This window comes from Schistocerca serialis, chromosome 4 (genome assembly GCF_023864345.2).
Source record: "Schistocerca serialis cubense isolate TAMUIC-IGC-003099 chromosome 4, iqSchSeri2.2, whole genome shotgun sequence".
In the NCBI taxonomy this organism is placed as follows: Eukaryota; Metazoa; Arthropoda; class Insecta; order Orthoptera; family Acrididae; genus Schistocerca; species Schistocerca serialis.
In genome coordinates this window covers 644,538,826-644,554,043 of record NC_064641.1, presented here as the reverse complement: position 1 = coordinate 644,554,043, position 15,218 = coordinate 644,538,826, and positions in this window count along the sequence as shown.

The following is a 15,218-nucleotide window of genomic DNA, read 5'->3' as shown; positions in this document are numbered from 1 at the left end:
AATCACCAGTTTAATGTACAGCTACAAATATTGTGACATACTGTATTTTAATGCAAATCTGAAGTATATATAAAGTGTGATGACATAAATAGTACAGTCCATACCAAGTATGTCCCAGACATAAAATTCGTAAGCAGTTACCATCTGGATCATGTTATTACTGACGCCTTTACTATCCACATTCGACACATCCACTCATAAAATTTTGTTCTCTGTAATAGATGGTTTATAGAAATGGGCAAAGACGGAAACTAGGAAGCCAATAAATAATTAACAGCTTTGGTGAAAATCTTCAGTATCTGCAAGCTGCAAGACGCGACGTGCTGGAAACCCTTATAGCGTTACTTCATCACATTCACAACAGGAATTACTTCGTACGTGTGTTTGGTGAAGGTGGCCTTGGGAATGATCCATGGCCGAAGCTCATGCAGATCATGGAAGATATAATTATTTTATTCGCTTTAACTGCATGGAAATTTCGGCTGTCATTTTCCATAATATTTCTCTTTTCTTAATTCCGATACGTGATATTCGTTATCCCATCGGCATCTTGCCCTTACATATAATGTAGTCTTCAGGTCTCGTGGCTACAATTTGTTATTTTTAAATGTGTCCATTTGAGCGAGGGTCTTCTCTAAGTCGTCGACTAGCGTGTTCCTTGAGGCATATAAATGTTCTTCCCAAGATTATCGTTTTCCATTGTGGCATTTTTAATGTCCCTTACCATTACCTTGGTGTTCCTTATAAGGGCTGGGATCTACATGTATTGGAGCGGGCTACAGCGACACGTTATAGCTAAAATATTTTGTGCTGTAAGATTCTGTATCGAATGTCAACTTCTATATTGCTGTGTCTTCGGGCAAAAAGCCTAGAAGTTTCACCGGGAAGCAAAATTACTTCTTTACAGCTGGGACACACGAACGCACAATCCAGATTTCTTTTCTTCTCCTTCATCTTCATCTTTCCACGGATTTAAACTGTGACACTTGGTCTATACAGTTTTTTTGTTGACAGATTTGTGGCTCATTCAAATATTTCGATCATTACAAACTGATAATTAGTTAATTAATTTTTGATGACATACAGAAACGGCAACCTTTTAAAACAGCTTTCCTTACTAAAAGATTGGTTTGTGCCAGTAAGAATTTTCGTAATTTTGCTTCTGAGTAAAGGGAACACGTTTACCTCCAATAGAAATACTTCCTTGAAATCACAGAGAGAGACATTGCTAAGCATTCCACCTGTCTACATAGCTAAACGAGGGAAGTCATCGCCTGGAAAAGACTAACGCACGGAGAAGCATGTGCTAGTCTTTACTTGGGTGTGTATTGATCTTTCGATACCTTTTCGTCTCTCTACCAGAGTCAGAAGAATCAGACACATTTCTCGAGCTGTAGTATGACTGTAGCAGCCATTCCACAAATAAGTCGCACGGTATGTGTAAGAGATTTGCAAGCAAACTGTTTCTTGTAATGTGCAGGGAAGTATCATCGCTGATTAATATCATCGCCGAGTGATTGTAACGTGTTCCAACAAAACATTCGCATAATTATCTACGTGAATTAGCGGTCAAGAGAGGTCTGCTAGTGTCAAACATAGGCCTTAATTCTGAGAATGTACGTTTGGAGGACAGCATTCTTCGACAGTGGCACATGGACAGTAGGAAAACCGGAACAGAAGAGAATCGAAGCGTTTTTGATGTGGTTCTACACAAGAATGTTGAAAATTAGGTGGACTGAGAAGGTAAGGTATGAGGAGGTTCTGTGCAGAATCGGCAATGAAAGGAACATATATGTAAAACATTCTCTGTTTTCTTGCCGCGTCAATTCGGGATAAAATCTAAAGCTTTCGACGATATCCTCCATCGTCATCGTCAGGAGCAACTGACTGTCAGTTTTATCCCGAAGTCACGCGGCAAGAAAAACCGAGAATGTTTTACATATAAGTGCCGTCGCGAAAGACTTCGTTCCCAATGAAAGGAACAATGGAAAACACGGACAAAAGGTACGGACAGGATGATACGTCATGTATTAAGACATCGGAGAATAACCACGGCACTAGAGAGAGCTGAAGGGGACAAAACTGTAGGGAAAGACAGAGACCGAAATAGATCCAACAAATAACAGGGGACGTACAGTGCAAATGCTACTCTGAGATGAGAGGGATTCGTCCCTTAAAGCTTTAGTAATAAACTTCACCTGTGTGTCGTATGAGAAAGTGGCTACTGGTAACGTTACAAGACGGTGAGGAAAGGTACGAACACATAAAGTCATACAAGGAAAGGTAGTACGAACACATAAAATCAGGTACCAGGAAGGGTAAAGCACAATTTGAGTAAAATACTGCAGAAAAAATAGTTCAAAGGAGATCTATTGTTGATTACTGTTGTAGTTTTTGGCGTTCTCAAGTCAACTTGTAGCTATTATTATCGTGATAACCTGATTGCTTCTAGCAAACGAAAGTTCATGGAAATTAAGTTGGAACCGATTAGAAAAAGATGATGTTCCAATAAGAGCTAGACGAGCTATTCCAGGTGATAATATATCACAAAAGTGGATGAATGTATGCATGTAGATACGTGCAACATCTCCTCCCAAACCACTGGAACGATTCCACCCAAACTTGGTACACGTATCACTTAAAGTCTGGTAAGACGCAGTGCGGAGGTAAGAACCACCTACCTCTAAAATAGGTGGAACTGGGTGGTGGGAAAGAAGCGTATCTCACGGCGGGCAGATATCCAGACTATTTTCCAAAAAAATGGTTCAAAGGGCTCTGAGCACTATGGGACTTAACATCTATGGTCATCAGTCCCCTAGAACTTAGAACTACTTAAACCTAACTAACCTAAGGACAGCACATAACACCCAGCCATCACGAGGCAGAGAAAATCCCTGACCCCGCCGGGAATCGAACCCGGGAATCCGGGCGCGGGAAGCGAGAACGCTACCGCACGACCACGAGATGCGGGCGACTATTTTCATCCAGTATTTGAGAATGAGATCGCTTAGTGATTCGCAACAAACTTTACACAGAATTTCAAATCTTTACGATACTTTTTCTAGCTGACAACCCACCCCCCCACTCTCCCTCCCTCCCACACAAAATGATGAAAGGGAGGAAGGTTTATCGCTTACTACAGTTTCGCTGTTGACGCAATAATATTGCCGCATCAGGCATGACGTTTATATTTATTGCTTCTTTATTACTAAATCTATTCACAACACAGTTTGCTGACAGTTTCCACACATACCACTTCATCTACCTTCAAAATTATATCATTCTACGTCCCATAGCTAAGGAGATGTGACGTCATAGAAATAGAGTTGCGTGAAGAACTTCCGCATCATGTACGACTTTTACTACTAACTATTCGCAACACATTTTGCATATACCACTGAAAATAGCTGCAAAATTACATCATTGTACGAAACATAGTTCGTGAAATATGACGTCATAAACGGTGAGCGTGAAATGGTAGTTTTTTTTTTAAAACGGTGCGCAAATTATCCAGGCTCTACTCCACCAGTTTTCAATAATGATGTAACATAGCGATTTCAGACAGAATGAAATTTTCACTCTGCAGCGAAGTCCGCGCTAATATGAAACTTTCTGGCAGATTAAAACTGTGTGCTGGACCGCCACTCGAACTCTCGACACTCGAGTTCGAGTCTCGGTCCGGCACACAGTTTTAATCTGCCAGGAAATTTCATAATTTCATACAATTTCCAAACTTTTTCTCGCCTACAAGCGCAAAGTCAAATATTTAACACATTATCTAATTTATTAAGTAATCACAAGTTTGAAGAAGTTTTATACATGCAACCTCGAGTCTTTAAAGGATCGATGGTTTACTGGTTACTAACCCGAAAGCAGCACCGGTATGGGGGGGGAGGGGGTAGGAGGGAGGGAGGGCGGGGTAAGAACCACCTGCTCCCATAGAGGTGTGGGGATGAAAATGGAGTGACACTGAAACATAACTCAGAAACACCTGGAGCAATTTCGTACAGATTTGTTATGTACGTGACTCTTTATCATTTGTATAAAAATACTAGGAGTAAGATGTCTCTAGTACCCTTAGGGCTGGGGGTGTGAATGAGAAGGGATTACGTAAACAATTTCTCAGACGAAACTACAGGTCGAACTTCGCTAGACATACAGGTCAAATATCTGAACAAACATGTATGAAACATGTCAGATATATGTGAAATATACGTGGCATGTGCCGAGGGTAAAAGTTCGTAAGCTACAAACTGATACTAGTGAATTCACTTAAAAAAAAAAAAAAACCAGTGGCGCTGTAATTTGCGTAACACGTGATATCCACTACACCGTAAATACTGGCAAGAGAAACTTGAGTCAACAGCAGACTCATGACTCACGAGTTATTTGTGTAGAACCATGTGACACAAGAACACGTCAAGACTTGTAGCGCCGGCAACATATTGTCTGTAAATATGACTGGCAGTGGGCAGTGGTGAACTGGAGATACGTAGAGCCTGTGTAGAACAGAAAAATGTAGCTACTGTGAGGAGGTTAATTAATCTAACTGAGTTCCGCCAAGAGCTCAGGTAGTGCCAGGTACTACTTTTTTGTTATTACGTTTATGCCGTTACGGTATTTAGTAACCTGTGAACAGACGGCACGTAGGTTTAAATATTCAGTAAGAAGCTTGTCTAGCCCGTATACTGAGTCTCTCCACCTAATTTGATAGAAATCATGCGTACATTTAAGTGACATCGAATGAACGAACAAATTCAAGAGATGTCTTTGGTTCACTAAGTAAGAAACATAATTGGGAAAACATTTTCGCGCAGTACAGGACGTACTTGCACTGAATGTACATTTTCTGGAGTTCAATCCCACTCAAACTTTGTGGGGAAATAAAGCATTCCTTCTATTAAATACATATTGAGTCAGCCGCCTGTTCAGTGAATGTGACTGCTGGTAAGATACTTTGTTTATTCAATTAGTGCTACTGATCTCTAATCGATACTGCTCACAAAACTGAAACGTCCTTTCTACTACCTGTAACAAGAATGAGAGAGACAACTCGCTCACAGACAGGAACAAAAGCGTGATCTGATCAAATTCTAAGCATAGAGTGTCAACAAGTACTAAATTCCAGAATGAGATTTTCCCTCTGCAGCGGATTATGCGCTGATATGAACCTGCCAGATTAAAACTGTGTGCCGGGCCGAGACTCGAACTCGGGACCTTCGCCTTTCGCGGGGAAGTGCTCCACCATCTATTTTTTTCTTGCGTTTGTTTTTGTGATCTTATTTTGTTCGTTATAGTTCGTTGCATTTGTTCGTCCCCTGGTGCCTGTTGAAGTTCATTGTTGATCCAGTCACTCAGTTTTTTTATTACAGACGCCAGCTAATTGTCTGACCGAAGACGCTGAACTACCGTGCCGGCTTCCATCTGAGCTACCCAGGCACGACTCATGCCCCGTCCTCACAGCTTTACTTCTGCCAGTACCTCGTCTCCTACCTTCCAGACTTCACAGAAGCTCTCATGCGAACCTTGCAGAACTAGCAATGCTGAAAGAAAGGATATTGCAAAAAAATGGTTCAAATGGTTCTGAGCACTATGGGACTTAACATCTGTGGTCATCAGTCCCCCAGAACTTAGAACTACTTAAACCTAACTAACCTAAGGACATCACACACATCCATGCCCGAGGCAGGATTCGAACCTGCGACCGTAGCAGTCGCGCGGTTCCGCACTGCGCGCCTAGAAAAAGGATATTGCAGAGACATGGCTTAGCCACAGCCTGGGGGATGTTTCCAGAATGAGATTTTCATTCTGCAGCGGAGTGTGCGCTTATATGAAACTTCCTGGCAGATGGCAGAGCACTTGCCCGCGAAAGGCAAAGGTCCCGAGTTCGAGTCTCGGTCCGGCACACAGTATTAATCTGCCAGGAAGTTTCAAGTACTAAAATAATAAATACTGTAGATACGCCGAACAAGTACAAATAAAAACTGTGAGAAAAATGATAGTTCAACAGCTTAAAGGGTAAAAATCCAGTTCTTTAAATACGTCATACTCCAAGTAATAAATATCCACACAAACAAAATTCTTCTGTGATTAAAGTTTATAATGCGAATAATATAAAAGCTGTGACGTTGCAATCAACCAAAACAAATTACGAAATACGTCAAAGTACTGCTATACCATGCTATATACGTAATAAACGCTTTTGATTGATGACGTATCCTACCATAAATGATCTTGAACTGGTTTTTGGAATGTTATTTCTTTTTCACGTTTCGTGCAGCTATACCAATCTTCAGACGGGTATAGTTAAGTATATTATGTAGTCAGTTTCAGTTAAATGTAGATGCTGCTGCCGAGCGTCGATGATAATGGTGAGATGATGGACTCAAGGCACTGAACAGCACGGTCGTCAGCAACCTTACTGATTATCAACAAACTCATCTCCGTTCTCACTAGCGAAATTGCTGTGACGCTTCCCAATAACCAGTAGCAGTTTTGCTAATTTAGGGCTATGCATACATAAATATATTGTTCCTCATCGATAAAATGAATTGATCAGTTACCTTGATATGCATCAAAATTCACCAGTCGTTTGCAAGAAAGGTCTTTTGATACTGTTTCCACGTTGTGACTTCGAGTGTAATAACGATCCAATCGTGAACCTAGGTAGATATCCGATAGGAATGAATTTTCTTTAGAAGAAGCACATATAGCAATGAATCAAAAGCTTTTCGAAAGGCTAGAAACATCCGATCAGTCTCATTTCCTCTACTCATGGAGCTGAGAATGTGAACAGCACTAGTTATGTATTATCGATGTTTTGGCACCAGCGCTGGTTTCCTTGGAAGTTACTTTGCACAAATAGGTTAAAAGTAGTGGAAATCGGAATGTGTTCTACAACTCGGCTAGAAAAAGATGTGAGTGATATAAGCAGGCAGTTTTATTGACTAGTTCTACTACCTCTCTTGTAGAAGGCTGTGGCTTGTTTTCACCTGCGGGAAACATTTATCTGCTCATATGATCTGCGGTAAATAATAATTATGAATGGAACTTATTCATTTTTGAAGAAGTGAGACGTAAACACACTGTAGTGTACAGTGATCCAATGTCAAAACTTGTTAAATTGAAAACAGTTTTCAACTCCATTTTTTTTTTAATTTCATAACCAGTTTTGGTATATAGAACACATAATTTGCAAGTTTCTTTCATATAAATCGGCCATGCAACAACAAATTTTGCTGCCAAAGACTGCTTTCAATTCCACAAACTGATTACCGTATCACTCAGCAGTGGAACAAATATTGAATGATGGCGATATCCTTTGATTTTCCTTTGTGAAGGAATGTTTGAAAACAGAATACAACATTTCGCATTTTAATTCGCTTTTTTCGATTTCGTTTCTTGTCTCGTCCAGAAGTGTATGTACATTTTGAGCCGCACATAGCTTCAATGTGTGGCCAAGATTTCTTGGGGCTGTGGGATAAGACATGTGGTCATCTCTTTCTACGGCATTCGGGTAAACCAGCATTTTTCGGTTAACATTTCCCTATCAACGACCTATTGCGCAACTGGCATTATTTCTTAAGAAGCTTCCTAAAATAGTCGGCATGACAACGCAGATCTCTGAAACCCGAGCATTCGTTTGAACTATAAGTTTCGCTGCATTTTCACTGTGTGAATCAAATAATTCTGGATTCACTTTGAGGAATGACGTAACTTCCTTTTCATCCACTTTACTAAACGTGCATTTTCTGCTAAGTTCGTAGCCCTTTGTACTAGGTTGGTACATAAGTTCGCAGCGTTTTTGTTTTGCATGTTGGTATTCCGGCGGCTACGAGTTTGATTATCGATTGTTATTTTTTATTTGCAGTTCACAGTTGCTATTTGAGTTTGCATGTTGTCATTTTGACATTTGGAGGTAACGAGTGGAGCTGTGGTCGGCAGAAAGAGTGCTAAGTGGCCAAACCGGAATATTTCCGACAAATTTTTCTGTTAGAGTTCATTAGAAGGTTGACAGTAGCGGAGACACCCAGAAACGTTGCGCTATGTATGGGGATAATGGGATTAGACAGAGCACGGCAAGAAAATGGTTTTCTTGTTTTAAGGAGAATCGTCTCGAAATTAGTAACTCTCCACTTTCGGGAAGACCTTCGGGGTTTGATGAAGATCGTTTAAACGTATTGATTCACAATGAAGCACGTCAGTCTACTCGAGAACTGATAAATGTGAAGAACTTTGATCTTCCACCATTGTGCGACATTTGCATGCAAAAGGAAAGATTTAAAAATCGGGTGTATGGGTACCACATGCACTAAACAGAAATAACAAAAATCAGCGGGTGGACACATATTTGCATCTCTGCTTTCTCTTCATCATTTGGTTTGTGAACAACCCTGATTCTTACTGGTGATGAAAAATGGTATCTTTATATTAATATAAGGAAAAGAAAGGGATTGTTGGACTCAAACTCCCCGTACGAAGACCCGCGCGCCTCCTCAAAAGGTAATGTTATGCATCTGGTGCAACAACGACGGTGTGGTGTATTACGAATTACACTACTGGCCATTAAAATTGCTACACCACGAACATGACGTGCTACAGACGCCAAATTTAACCGACAGGAAGAAGATGCTGTGATATGCAAATGATTAGCTTTTCAGAGCATTCACACAAGGTTGGCGCCGGTGGCGACACCTACAAAATGCTGACATGAGGAAAGTTTCCAACCGATTTCTCATACACAAACAGCAGTTGACCGGCGTTGCCTGGTGAAACGTTGTGATGCCTCGTGTAAGGAGGAGAAATGCGTACCAGCACGTTTCCGACTTTGATAAAGTTCGGATTGTAGCCTATCGCGATTGCAGTTTATCGTATCGCGACATTGCTGCTCGCGTTGGTCCAGATCCAATGACTGTTAGCAGAATATGGAATCGGTGGGTTCAGGAGGGTAATAAGGAACGCCGTGCTGGATCCCAACGGCCTCGTATCACTAGCAGTCGAGATGACAGGCATCTTATCCGCATGGCTGTAACGGATCGTGCAGCCACGTCTCGACCCCTGAGTCAACAGATGGGGACGTTTGCAAGACAACAAACATCTGCACGAACAGTTTGACGACGTTTGCAGCAGCATGGACTATCAGCTCGGAGACCATGGCTGCGGTTAGCCTTGACGCTGCATGACAGACAGGAGTGCCTGCGATGGTGTACTCAACGACGAACCTGAGGGCACGAATGGCAAAACGTCATTTTTTCGGATGAATCCAGGTTCTGTTTACAGCATCATGATTGTGGCATCCGTGTTTGGCGACATCGCGGTGAACGCACATTGGAAGCGTGTATCCGTCATCGCCATACTGGCGTGATGGTATGGGGTGCCATTGGTCACACGTCTGGGTCACCTCTTGTTCGCATTGACGGCACTTCTACATCTACATCTACATCCATACTCCGCAAGCCACCTGACGGTGTGTGGCGGAGGGTACCTTGAGTACCTCTATCGGTTCTCCCTTCTATTCCAGTCTCGTATTGTTCGTGGAAAGAAGGATTGTCGGTATGCCTCTGTGTGGGCTCTAATCTCTCTGATTTTATCCTCATGGTCTCTTCGCGAGATATACGTAGGAGGGAGCAATATACTGCTTGACTATTCATTGAAGGTATGTTCTCGAAACTTTGACAAAAGCCCGTACCGAGCTACTGAGCGTCTCTCCTGCAGAGTCTTCCACTGGAGTTTATCTATCATCTCCGTAACGCTTTCGCGATTACTAAATGATCCTGTAACGAAGCGCGCTGCTCTCCGTTGGATCTTCTCTATATCTTCTATCAACCCTATCTGGTACGGATCCCACACTGCTGAGCAGTATTCAAGCAGTGGGCGAACAAGCGTACTGTAACCTACTTCCTTTGTTTTCGGATTGCATTTCCTTAGGATTCTTCCAATGAATCTCAGTCTGGCATCTGCTTTACCGACGATCAACATTATATGATCATTCCATTTTAAATCACTCCTAATGCGTACTCCCAGATAATTTATGGTATTAACTGCTTCCAGTTGCTGACCTGCTATTTTGTAGCTAAATGATAAAGGATCTATCTTTCTGGGTATTCGCAGCACATTACACTTGTCTATATTGAGATTCAATTGCCATTTCCTGCACCATGCGTCAATTCGCTGCAGATCCTCCTGCATTTCAGTACAATTTTCCATTGTTACAACCTCTCGATACACCACAGCATCACCTGCAAAAAGCCTCAGTGAACTTCCATGTCATCCACAAGGTCATTTATGTATATTGTGAATAGCAACGGTCCTATGACACTCCCCTGCGGCACACCTGAAATCACTCTTACTTCGGAAGACTTCTCTCCATTGAGAATGACATGCTGCGTCCTGTTATCTAGGAACTCCTCAATCCAATCACACAATTGGTCTGATAGTCCATATGCTCTTACTTTGTTCATTAAACGACTGTGGGGAACTGTATCGAACGCCTTGCGGAAGTCAAGAAACACGGCATCTACCTGTGAACCCGTGTCTATGGCCCTCTGAGTCCCGTGCACGAATAGCGCGAGCTGGGTTTCACATGACCGTCTTTTTCGAAACCCGTGCTGATTCCTACAGAGTAGATTTCTAGTCTCCAGAAAAGTCATTATACTCGAACACAAGGCGTGTTCCAAAATTCTACAACTGATCGACGTTAGAGATATAGGTCTATAGTTCTGCACATCTGCTCGAGGTCCCTTCTTGAAAACGGGGATGACCTGTGCCCTTTTCCAATCCTTTACAACGCTACGCTCTTCTAGAGACCTACGGTACACCGCTGCAAGAAGGGGGGCAAGTTCCTTCGTGTACTCTGTGTAAAATTGAACTGGTATCCCATCAGGTCCAGAGGCCTTTCCTCTTTTGAGCGATTTTAATTGTTTCTCTATCCCTCTGTCGTCTATTTCGATATCTACCATTTTGTCATCCGTGCAACAATCTAGAGAAGGAACTACAGTGCAATCTTCCTCTGTGAAAAACTTTGGAAAAAGACATGTAGTATTTCGGCCTTTAGTCTGTCATCCTCTGTTTCAGTACCATTTTGGTCACAGAGTGTCTGGACATTTTGTTTTGTCCACCTACCGCTTTGACATAAGACCAAAATTTCTTAGGTTTTTCTGCCAAGTTAGTACATAGAACTTTACTTTCGAATTCATTGAACGCCTCTCGCATAGCCCTCCTCACACTATATTTCGCTTCGCGTAATTTTTGTTTGTCTGCAAGGCTTTGGCTATGTTTATGTTTGCTGTGAAGTTCCCTTTGCTTCCGCAGCAGTTTTCTAACTCGGTTGTTGTACCACGGTGGCTCTTTTCCATCTCTTACGATCTTGCTTGGCACATACTCATCTAACGCATTATGTACGACGGTTTTGAACTTTGTCCACTGATCCTCAACACTATCTGTACTTGAGACAAAACTTTTGTGTTGAGCCAACAGGTACTCTGAAATCTGCTTTTTGTCACTTTTTCTAAACAGAAAAATCTTCCTACCCTTTTTAATATTCCTATTTACGGCTGAAATCATCGATGCCGTAACCGCTTTATGATCGCTGATTCCCTGTTCTTTTTCAAATAGTTCGGGTCTGTTTGTCACCAGAAGGTCTAATATGTTATCGCCACGAGTCGGTTCTCTGTTTAACTGCTCAAGGTAGTTTTCAGATAAAGCACTTTAAAAAATTTCACTGGATTCTTTGTCCCTGCCACCCGTTATGAACGTCTGAGTCTCCCAATCTATATCCGGCAAATTAAAATCTCCACCCAGAACTATAACATGGTGGGGAAATCTACTCGAAATATTTTCCAAATTATCCTTCAGGTGCTCAGCCAAAACAGCTGCTGAGCCAGGGGGTCTATAGAGACATCCAATTACCATATCTGAGCCTGCTTTAACCGTGACCTTCACCCAAATCATTTCATATTTCGGATCTCCGTCAATGTCCTTCGATACTATTGCACTTCTTATCGCTATAAACACGCCTCCCCCTTCACTGTCCAGCCTGTGTCTGCGGTATACATTCCAATCTGAGTTTAGGATATCATTACCATTTACGTCTGGTTTCAGCCAACTTTCTGTCCCTAGTACTATATGAGCGTTGTGACCGTTTATTAATGAGAGCAGTTCTGGGACCTTTCTGCAGACGCTCCTGTAGTTTACTATTAGCACATTAATATTGTTATTCCCTGTTGCATTTTGCCTACTCCTACCTTGCTGCGTCTCAGGAGGCGTCTTGTCGGGCCTAGGGAGGCGATTCTCTAACCTAAAAGAACCCCATGTGCACTCCACACGTACTCCGCTACCCTTGTAGCCGCTTCCGGCGTGTAGTGCACGCCTGACCTATTCAGGGGGACGCTACATTTCTCCACCCGATAGCGGAGGTCGAGAAATTTGCACCCCAGGTCTCCTCAGAATCGTCTGAGCCTCTGGTTTAAGCCTTCCACTCGCTCCAAACCAGAGGACCGCGATCGGTTCTGGGAACGATACTACAAATAGTTAGCTCTGATTTCACCCCGCGAGCGAGGCTTTCCGCCTTCACCAATTCCGCCAACCGCCTGTGCGAACTGAGGATGACCTCTGAACCCAGACGGCAGGAGTCATTGGTGCCGTTACAGTGGACGTTACATTTCAGATGTGTTACGACCCGTGGTTCTACCCTTCATTCGATCCCTGCAAAATCCTACAATTCAGCAGGATAATGCACGACCGCATGTCGCAGGTCCTGTACGGGCCTTTGTGGATACAGAAAATGTTCGACTGCTGCCCTGGCCAGCACATTCTCCAGATCTCTCACTAATTGAAAACGCCTGGTCAATGGTGGCCGAGCAACTGGCTCGTCACCATACGCCAGTCACTACTCTTGATGAACTGTGGTATCGTGTTGTATCTGCATGGGCAGCTGTATCTGTACACGCCATCGAAGCTCTGTTCGACTCAATGCCCAGACGTATCAAGGCCGTTATTACGGCCAGAGGTGGTTGTTCTGGGTACTAATTTCTCAGGATCTATGCACGTGAATTGCGTGAAAATGTAATCACATGTCAGTTCTAGTATAACATATTTGTCCAATGAATACCCATTTATCATCTGCATTTCTTATTGGTGTAGCAATTTTAATGGCCAGTAGTGTACTTTCTGAGGTGGACCATCGCTGCTGACATTTACTGTCGAGAACTGAGACGTTGCATGGGGGCTTAATTATTTAAATATGAAATGCAAATACTTCTAATTTTTTAGTCGCTGTCTGTCCGATTACGAAGTCTCGTAAACGGTTGGCCCTGACTAGTTTTAGTACGCAATCTGACTGCATAGAATAGCAACAAAGAATGAAAGAAAATTTCCGTTAACACAATTAATTAATTAAGTCCCCAGCAACTATAAAACGCACGAAACCAAAGCACAAGTGTAACTGTTCTGTATGTGGAAGTGTGATTCAACGTACACATCTAGCACGGTTCTTCTTCAATAAGACAAGAAATTTTAAATACCATTTATACTGAAATAATTAAAAAAAAATATAAATACTATAATTGCGTAAGGAAACCAGAATTACACTCTAATACAAGAACACAAGCCAGATGCTTTGTTGACTGAACCTGTAATGACGCATTATTTAAGACACTGAAATAATTAAAAAAAAAGGGAATTTTTTTTACCTTCATATATATTGACGAAAAGCACTCTGATCATTACAATATCTCCATTTGAACAACATCTGCTGTCTAGCCCATCAAACAATTGCATACAACATGGCCTCAAATAGTACAGCTATCAATATCCTCTCAGCAAGATCTGAACAACCACTCACTACGACGACATCTCAACAACGACTGACTCCTACTACTTCTCAACAAGCACTGATTACTGCCACATCTCGACAAGCACTGCCAGTGGAGGCGGCGGAATAAAACTCTTTGGCGCAATCTCTGGCGCTGTGGCTCAGTGTAGCCACCTTTCAACGTCTTACGGACGCAATTCAGGAACAATGGCCAGCAATACTGCGTGGAGTGACGAGTTGGACTGGAAGTCATTCTGCACCCTCCTTCTTCACGTGAACTTGCGCCCTCAGATTTCCAGCTTCTCCGTTCTCTATTGAATAGACTTCTATGAATTTCCTTTACGGATAAAAATATCCTCTGAACATGGCTCTACGAGTTCTTCGCTTCAGAACGACGTGATTTCTACTGAAAGATACCACAGCGTTGGGGCGCCGGTGGTAGTCGCGTGGTCTAGGCCGTCTTGTCACGGTCCGTGCGGTTCCCCCAGTCGGAGGTTCGAGTCCTCTGTCGGGTATGGGTGTGTGTGTCGTCCTTAGCGTAAGTTACTTTCAGTTAGATTAAATAGTGTTTAAGCTTAGGGACCGATGACCTCAGCAATTTGGTCCCATAGGACCTTACCACAAATTTCCAATTTTCCCAGCGTTGCCACATTGTTGTAAATAGTGTAGGAGAATATATTATTGATGACTAAAGTCTTTGTTATGTGTAACTGTTGTGTTTATTAAACTAATGGTAAAACACTACGAACTTACGTACCATTGTCAGTACAGCTGCATAGTTAAATTATGATTAATGCTTAACGTCCCAGCGATGACATCATTAACAACAAGTTCGGATTGTGGAAGGATGTTGGCCGTGTCCTTTTGAAATGAGCTGTCATGGCATTTGTGTTAAGTCATTTAGGGAAACCACGGAAAACCTAAATTTGGATGGACGTACAGAGATCTGAGAGGCCTTTATCCTGAATGCTAATCGAGTTCCTTACTATAGCGCCTTCCCGTTCGATAAACAGCATTCTGGAGGACGATGGTTCAATACCGCGTCCGGCCAACCTGATTTAGTTTTTCCGTGATTTCCCTAAATCGCTTCCGGCAAATGCAGGGATGGTTCCTTTGACAGGACACGGCCGACTTCCTTTCCCAATCCGATGAGACTGATGACCTCGCTCTTTGGTCCTTTTCCCCCAACCAATCCAATCCAATCCAGTCCTGCATTATCTTGTGGAATAACTGGTCCATTTTCTGTGTAAAGACTCACAAAGAGGTCGGGTTGTTTGTTACCCTCAAGTGTAATATATTTCCTTGATGCCTCGGGTTCCGAACATCTGTTGTTGTAGAATTTTGGAACATGTTTTACGCTCAAGAATTATAGCGTTTTTTGAGAACCAAAGTACGCTCCATAAAAATC